Source organism: Crassostrea angulata, chromosome 9 (assembly GCF_025612915.1).
Source record: "Crassostrea angulata isolate pt1a10 chromosome 9, ASM2561291v2, whole genome shotgun sequence".
In the NCBI taxonomy this organism is placed as follows: domain Eukaryota; kingdom Metazoa; phylum Mollusca; class Bivalvia; order Ostreida; family Ostreidae; genus Magallana; species Magallana angulata.
In genome coordinates, this window is record NC_069119.1 from 17,636,717 (window position 1) to 17,646,058 (window position 9,342).

The window sequence follows — 9,342 nt, forward strand, 5'->3', positions numbered from 1 at the left end:
AAAATGTTTATCCCTGCCCAATAGACTCACAAATTTGTGGTATCAGCCGAAGAGAGTGATCTCAAAACCAATGCAGTGTAGTTCTAAAAATAGTTTGTCTATCTGCGAACCCCCCCCCCCCCCCGCCATTAACAATGACATCATCTATATAAACTAGCACTTTATTTCAAATTACCCTTCTAAGGGACCAGGCAAAATTTATCACTATGATGGGACCGGTACAAACAGGCATGGGACACTGACTTTTTTCATAAAGTAAAGCATGGGACAAAACTTTTTTAGCATTAAGTACCCATGGGACAAACACTTTTTTAAAATGAGCTGCAGTTCTCAACTAATAATTTTTTTTTATTTTAAACATATTTCATTTTTATAGACAAAAAATCTTGATAAAAACTTATTCATGAGGGAGTTACTCCCCTTGTTATCCGAAATTGTCACTTGTTACCTATATCTTACCTTTAACTCACACTAACATTCTCTGAAACAATGTCTTGTCTTAAATTAGAAAGCTTATGCGATTCTGAGAGAATATTGTTAATTCCATTGAGTTTTAAGAAAAATATGGCCATTTAAGTGAATTCACCATCTGCACTTTTCTATATTTAACATAGATTCATAGGGCTCTCTTTCAGTAAAACATATTTACTTCATCTTTATGATATCAATTATTGTTCAACCTCCTTTAATAAAAAAAAAACTTATACAGTACTTCATATATCTACATGATATTATCATGGTAAAAAACTTATTCACTTAGAAAAACCCTTACATGTATACCCTCCCCCTACCTTCAGATTTTCATAGAAAGCATTAGTTTGAAATATTTTACCTAATATTTTGAATCTTGTGGCAATTTCCTCACACATATCTGAAATATTTATCGCCAATGCTAAGACAGGCACGTAACATAGTTTTTGAAAGTGGGAAGGGGATGCTCTTTTCTGGGAGGGTGGGGTTGACTTTTCTAAATTCTTCAAAATCCTAATCCGTGGGGGGGGGGGGGGGGAGATGAAGTCTTAAACTTCAATTTCACTCCTAACTTCTGTTCCCAAAAACGTGGGGGGGGGGGGGGGGGGAACTCCTTGATAATTCAATTTTTATACGTAAATTTTAAAAAATCAGTTGCTGCGAAAACAAGCCCCTCCACCTGCCCCCCCCCCCCCCCCCTCGATGCTACGTGCCTGAAAGAATTACTCTTTTTTGGTAAATTGGATGATTTTTAGCATTTTTTAAATCACAAATAGACATGCTGTCCTTCATGTGGTTTGTTGTTTCCATGAAAAAAGAAGATAACAATCATATTTAGTGAATATTTTATCTACCAGTATTCTCTTAAAAGGGAAAGACACGATTTGACTTAAAACTTTTAACATTTATTTTTCCATTTTCAATGTTTCTAATGATAAATATAGAAGTTTTTAATGCTATGTCAAAATTTAAAAGCCAAATATCAAGTTAAAGGCAAGATCCAGAGATGATAATTCTTTGTTTTGTAAACAAAGCTCGAATATTGTCATTTTTTACATCTGTATAGTACTGGTGTAAGTTTCAATCAAATGTATATTATTTGGGGATTATAATATTTATGAATACTAGACTTTGACCCGTGCGTGCACGGGTTGACATTGCATATCGGACATTTACAAAATATGTACATCGACACACCTTATTATTGACATTTACATAACAAAGCTATGAGCCTACAATAATGCTATTAATTTCACTACACTTTCTTTAGTTTTAATAATCTAACTGTGTCTCAGGAAAGGCCCTCACCACAGTTAGAATGCCTCCCTTATACTCGTAATGTAGCAGAAAACTGCAGAATCGCTCCGGAACGATTTTGGAGAAAGTTAATGAAGTTGCTTTGAAAATACAGTTAAATTCATCACAACAAAACTTTTTGAGACTGCAAATACCTTTCAATTAAAAATTGTTATCCATAGAATGGAAGAATTCAACACCTTTTCACCAACGTACACGTATTTTCTTTGTAAAACTGGGTTCGTAAGACATTATTAATTTTTACAATAAAACATTTTCTATCTTCACTCTCCTAACAGATATAATGTAACTGTTTGCATGTAATCAAATATTTTTTATCATCACGAAGACAAAAGTAAGGACTTAGTTGAAATGTATATTAGTTATTTTATACTTTCTCTCATAAGAAAGCATTTATTTAATATATGATCAGAATATATAGCAAAAGTCCAAAGTTTATTCATGCAGATGTGATATTGTGGAAACACAATCTAATTAAAATTAGAACTTCCATCCGCTCCCCGGTTTTCGATATGTCCACGCGACATATCAACCAGGGAGCGGATGGAAGTTCTAATTTTAATAAATAAGTGGAAACATAAACTAAAGATCCCGTTAGCGTGAATGTATTGCGCAAGCGCAAGATTGTAAAATCAAAAAAATCCAGTTGATTTCCGGGATTTTTGAGGAATATTCGTTGATTATTAATTAGCGAAGCTCAACTGAGGAAAAATAAAAACAAATTGGTAATCTTCAAGTACCAATGATGTTTAAAATATATAAAACAAAAGACAGTATTCTCCCGATTTCTCGGTATTAAAGACCAAAAATTCGAGTCTATTATTTTAATATAGTAGTATAGATATTAAATTAGTTTTAATTGTTTTTACGTGTCATTTTAAAAAAATGGTTATTCTCCATATTACATTTTTGTAAACAACTATAAGACTCGAGCTTTGTTTACATATCTATCAAATTTTACCTCTGTGTCTCGCTTGTAACTTGCCTTTAACATTCAATATTTTGGCCAATCATTCAAAATGCATCAGTAAACCATATTAAACATAAACAATGAATTTTAAACACACCCGGGTAGTAGTGAGTGGAAATTGATGAGAATTCCATAAGAAATTTACATGTGTTTCTAATTTTTGATGCATATACTAGCATACAATAAAAAGATGTTGGATCTTGGTCATTTCAAAATTAGTAATCATAGCAAATGTTATTTGAAGGTCAAATGACCATTTATATATCCTACATCTAGTGTTAATGAAGAGAATTGGAAAGGGGGGGGGTTATTTACCAACTATATGTATGTAAATACTTCTAAAATATCACTTTTAGACAGGAGGTGGCATAAACTTGGATGCTTAGAGATTTTGTATATTATTGTAACTGCATTTGTCTACATATTGTAAACTACATTTGAAAGAGAATATACTTTTCCAAAAAATTGGGTTATATTTGTCAGGTTGCTTAATGTCAATTCATAAAATCAGACAGCAAAATTGATGCAATCTATTTTGATGATTAAATTGATTAAAAAAATTTCAAAGTATTTATTCTTACCTCAGTAATTAACTTAAGCCTATTAATTGTCATCAGGATAGGAAATTCCTACTTTTTATGCCAGTTTACTCAAGTGGTGGCCATTCTATATGCATTTAACAGGGAGTTATTCCCTTTCTTGTACATTCACTGTTCTAATAGTGTATAAAAATAATTGTTTACATTGTACTTTTTGTAACTTTTGTTGCTACAGTCTCATGAATATGAAGATGCATATCCATGGGGCAGTAGTTTTTTAAGCCTACAGGCAAGGAACACATATTTTTTCAATGTGAAAGCGATGGGACAAGTCATTTTTTTAAGGAATATTTTTTTTGTACCAGTTCTATTATAGTGATAAATTTTGCCTGGTCCCTAAGTACACACTACATCGCTTCCTGGAAAGTGACAAGGGCGTTATATTGATACACTGTCTAATTTTAATTTCGATATGTTCGAAGAGACCATATCGAGTAATACAATCTGTCTGTTTTCCGATACTCTTCATAGATTTCAACTCAATAGCCAGGGCCTATATCTTTAGTTGGGAAAATTGTGTCTCTTATCTGTGTCGAGATAATTTCTTTGGTACACAATGGGAAGGAATCTCCAACGGTTATACTTCTTTAGTCAGGATCATCAATCCATCACCAAACACTTCCATCCTTTTTCTTTGCAAGGATTGATACTGACATCCTACCTGAACCCGATGGCTATATGATGCCAGCTTCAAGCTTTGTTCCCCCTCCTGATGTTGAAGTCCATATTGCGCATTTTGTGCTTTACTGTGCATCCTATGGGTCAATGTGATATTTTAATGCTGCAATTCTAAGATATGAAACATTGAGCAAATATATGCTGGATATTTAAACGCAACATTTTTGTTTCTATTGCTTTTTTGGCAAGATCGTTTGTCGCCCTTTTGAAAAAATCGAAGAGATATCCTGGCAATGTGAAATCACTAGCTGAATTTACATAAACTCCTGAGCTTCATTTAACGATGGGTCTAATCACTCACGGATTTTGCTCAACCTGGCCAACTGTATACATCTTTTTCAGTCATTTATGATGTGCTTAAAGGATTGAATCCTCTTTTCTTACATGTTTTAGCCTAAGAGTTTACTATTTACTTGTATAGGCTGTACTATGTAATCTCCAAGAAGACGTTGTTCCAATATAACTGGTAACTTTAAAATGTTATTTGGAGAAATAACCTGACTGGATGGCAAAGTGACTCTGGAGATATGGTAAACATGCGATTCCTTTTCTTTGCTTAGTTCTATAGATAAAAGACTGCCATTTCTTATAGAGGTGGCGATTTATGCGTGGAGGAATTAACATGAGTTACTGGTTAGGTTAAAAAATCACATAAATACTCTACGCGTGTTTGATAAAAAAAAATTGAACTTTAATGTTGATATTGCGAATTCGCTTATTTAATAGTAATATCCACGCATATTGCTTGACTATAGAAAACGCACACTTAACCACAGTCTTAAATTACCGCTTTTACAGTACGTAGTGTCTTGTTAATGTATTCAATTCCACTATGAGGCCCCAGGAATCATAGTCCTTTTATGAACTATGATTCTTGGGGCCTCATAGTGGAATAGAATAAATTAACAAGACACTACGTACTGTTTAAGCGGTAACTTAAGATTGTGGTTAAATGTGCGTTTTCTATAGTCAAACAATATACACTATTCCTTTTATGAAGAAATAACTCATGGCAACATTGCAGCAGTCCTATGGAAAAGGAAGAGGGCCAATTCGTTATGTTTGCCTACAATGAAGCAATGAACCCTTGTATATTATGCCCTCCTGTACCTATAAGCTCCTCTTTGTTATGGCGTCCACTCTAATCCTAAACCTTTTTTATGATAACAAGTGTAGATATTGCTGTTGTGTCTATAATTGCTTTCAAAGAAATTAAAATAAACTTGCCAGGTACAGCTTGGCTCTTTCCTTTTTACTTTCTTATCCTAGCTCTAAAATTGACCTTTCTTTTCACGGACCAAATTTAGGCCAGTTGACCTGTTCATTTTGTTTTTAAATCATCATTCTGTGCTGTGCCTTTCTTCTGCAGATGCGCAGGTGTGAGAAACAATGCCCTACTCTGAGAATGGGCTTCGTGATACTGATATTGAGGCGCATACATTGTTTTCTGTTCACCATATATACGATCGCTGTCTGGTTGGCTGGGTGCAAAGATTCCTGTCTTCTGATTTCAGTTTGTGTAACAACTGAAACTCTTATTGGGTTCATCTCTTTAATATATGGACTAGTTGTCAGGTCCGCTGTCAGTTCAATAATATCTAGTTAGCAAACTTATTATTTAGAGATCGATTCAATTGCCTTAGTAAGACTGTCTTGTAGTTATAGGTCTGGAATTTATCTGAAGATTCCACTGCAGTTGCCTTGGGTGCGTCTTCTTGAAATGTTACTAATATGTGATGGTAAGCACTATATTATCCACCAAAGAGTACCCTATCATTTTCAAAAATAGTTTTGACAGATTTTAATGCCTTGTTAATTAATAACTATATCCATATCCATGCTCCATATTTATAGCATGCTTTTTCTGCATTTTTCAAACTTGCAGATTAAAGTATAAGGTTTAGCGAATCAATCTTTTGAAAATAAGCATCTCGAGTGCGTTTGGGCTTCAGCTTCTGATTTTAACATATTTTTGTTCTACAAAAATACAATTTGGATTGGGCACAAGTTCAATAATTTAGATTGCCCTTCTGCTTCTCGACCGGCCCACACATCCTTCATGACTTAGTTTCACATGTGTACTTAGTCGGGTATTGTCAGGCTGAGGAGCATCTCCATCTTATGAAGAGATCAAACTAGATCTATATTCGTACCGTTTTCTTCTTCCTGGCGATCTGTTCTGTAGCTAGGGGATTCATCAGCCATACAGTAGTGTTTCCAATAATAGCCGCTGTTAGAGCTGAAAACACATGCAGGTTTTTATGGCATGTGCAATGGAATATCATGGAATTTCTGTGAACCATCATTCATTCAAACTTCTTGTTTGTGGTATGCAGCAGTCCAGTAAATAGTACAAAGGGATATAAATTAGCATAAAATATATTGCGAACTGGCATCTAAAACCGATGGATTGACACATGTTTTCCAGAGTTACAGGCAGGCAATCAGTGTACTGATGATGACTATGGGAATACTTCTTCCGGCTATTCAGCTGCCCACTTTATTTGAGAGAATAGCTTTCTTCAACAACTTGTTAGGTCCGGTGTAGATGCACCCTGCTTTACTTCTAAAACTGTTCAGGGAAGGAAAGGAAAGAATCTTTAAAGGATTTCATATCCTCTTCAATTGCCTGCAATTACTGTCCAAGCTAAAACTGATAGTTTCCAGCTTACTCAGACGCTCATTAATTGAAACGGATAATGGGGCTGATGGTACACAATTACAATATCCCTTTAATGCACGCACAGTTAGGTTGACAACTCTGTCAATGACAATTTTTTCAGATGTACCCACTAATGAATTTCATCATCTAGGTTTTCTTCGGTGAAAACTAGGTTTTTGTCGGTGAAAACGTCAGTATCTTGTAACTTCATTTATTTTGGCAGCTCTCTTTTTACTCTTCAATGTGCGCTATTCCTGTGCACTGGCATCATAGATAATGACAGCCATTGCAGAATACCATTGTGCACTATAATTTATTCTATAACATGTATGACATGAAAACCCAATAACTGATATCAAGCATAAATATCGAGTCTTAAATTTCATCGACATTCTCTACGCTTTATGTAATTGAAAATTAGGTCTCACAAATACCTCTAGCCAATAAAAATCACGCACATAAAAAGACACATTCGTATGAATTATACGAGTAAGTCACTTAAGCAGATAATAAAACCAAATTTAATGTGACCTTCAACTTGATTTGTTTACAAATTTATTTTCAAAATGAAAGTACGTTCAATTCCGGTCACATGTTTCCGTCCTGCTCAAAGACAATCCAAGATGGCTAGGACGTGTTTAGCATGAACATAGCAAACGGCAAAAAAAATCGTACTATCAAACTCGATTATCAGAAAATCATCTGAAATAATTAAAAACTTTAAGAAAACAAAGAAACTATATTTATTGTATAAAAACACGAGTCAAAGAACTATTTTTGACAAAAAAATGTATCAACCGGAACGGGTGACTAAGTGTAGCCAACTCGAAAAAAAACAATTACAGATTGTAGACTTTTCCGACGACGCCCGATGTCGTTAGACGTGATTCAGCAAAACTTAACAATGTTTACTGTATACGAACCTCTTTTGACCGTCACCAAACAAACTAGGAGGAGAGGAGTCTAATATAAGATCCTTGTTAGTGGTAGCTTTACAGTTTTGTAAAAAATCCAGGGGGGTTTCCCTGTAGAAAAAAAGAAAAGGAAGCATGATGGGATGGAATTTTCCCGGTTTTTTAATGCAGTATACATAAAATTAATTTCTTTTTTTTTTTTTAATTTTTACTGCATATACTATAGTCTTATCTTTAGAATACTTGAAAAAAATATGCAGAAATGTTTTTGATTTAATATTGTGGTCACTGATATAGACGAGGTAATTGTATAAATATCCGGATTTACATGTACATAATTTCATGACTTGAGTAGCAGGAAATGCATCCCTCTAAACACTGGCGAATATACCAATAAATTACCTAAAACAAGACCTTAAGACTTGATCTGTTAAATGTAAAGAACTTGAAATGGCATATTTGGTCGATTTTTCTGCAATTTGCTAATAATGGGAGCTATAAATGCATTGATGTTGGGCAATTTGGGGTATAATCGCCCACATTTACCCCATTTTTTCAATTGTCTGATACACTATTATTTATTGATAAATGTAACAAATGATATATATGTAACAAGTTTTTACAACTTTTTATTGGGGTCTGTTATCTTGTCCCTTGATCATCTGATAACGTACCAGTAGCGTTATATAGAAAACTGTGTTTTGCACCACACCTGTGTGGTATGTACGATTGATTCACCCCCGATCCCGATAACATATTAAACCTACTGCATGGGAGCGTCGATATACCTAAGTAGCGATCCCAGTGCACCCAAATGACCATTCAATATAGAAATATTACAATAAAATCATTATCATCAATTTCATTACTAATTTGTAATGAATTACATTATAAAACATATTAGGGGTTGTACATTGTAAGCCATTAGGATTAATTATTATTAACATTATAAAATAACGTTGCAAAGCTCTTGATAACAGGTGGTCCATCATTTAAAGGGCAATTTTTTTAAACCAAATGTCAAAATTAAATATTGTTATGCTATATGAAAAAAAAAATAATTATTCTATATTTAAAAGGAAAAGATGAACATTACATCCAAATCTGTAAAATATTTATAAGGACAATGTGATTATTCAAAAAATCAATAATGGTTTTTCATTCATATCAAAGACGAACATTTTAAACTACAAATGATTAATAGACACGAGTCTATATATATATATATATATATATATATATATATATATATATATATATATATATATATATATTCCTTTAGTGTTTTACTTTTTTAAAAGTTATGTGTAAACTTGACACAAATTGTAAAAGATTTTCATTGCAGCCACATTATAAATAAAGCCACTCTAAAATCCCTTACGCAAGGGTCATGAATTATACAATTTCATAGAGGCGTCCTCGCTTACCCTAACCATGTATTCATATTGTCTGCTAAATGTCTATAATTACACGAACGAATATGAGTTGAGACAGCTTACAACTTCACTAAAGGGCTCATACACTGCTTGATACCTGATATATGAAGGGTGAAGTAGCTCTTTTAGAAAAAAGCTCAATACAATTATTGCGACAAAAGTGGTATGAAAGGTAACTTGAAAAATATCTGTGTTCGGCAACTATGCTGGAAATTATCACGATTATTATACAATTATTGCGACAAAAGTGGTATGAAAGGTAACTTGAAAAATATCTGTGTTCGGCAACTATGCT

At 33.6% G+C, this 9,342-nt stretch overlaps 1 protein-coding gene across 3 annotated transcripts in view; it reads right to left on the reverse strand.

Annotated features, from left to right (window-relative positions):
- LOC128163120 (uncharacterized) overlaps positions 1–7,723 on the reverse strand; it is a 53,099-nt gene extending 45,376 nt beyond the window's left edge. For 2 of the 3 annotated variants that reach the window (XM_052826626.1, XM_052826624.1), the window contains exon 1: positions 7,621–7,723. The gene's annotated coding sequence lies outside the window, so the exon portion shown is untranslated. The remainder of the gene's footprint in view (positions 1–7,620) is intronic. The other variant, XM_052826628.1, reaches the window with a different exon arrangement.
- Positions 7,724–9,342: the final 1,619 nt, after the last annotated feature.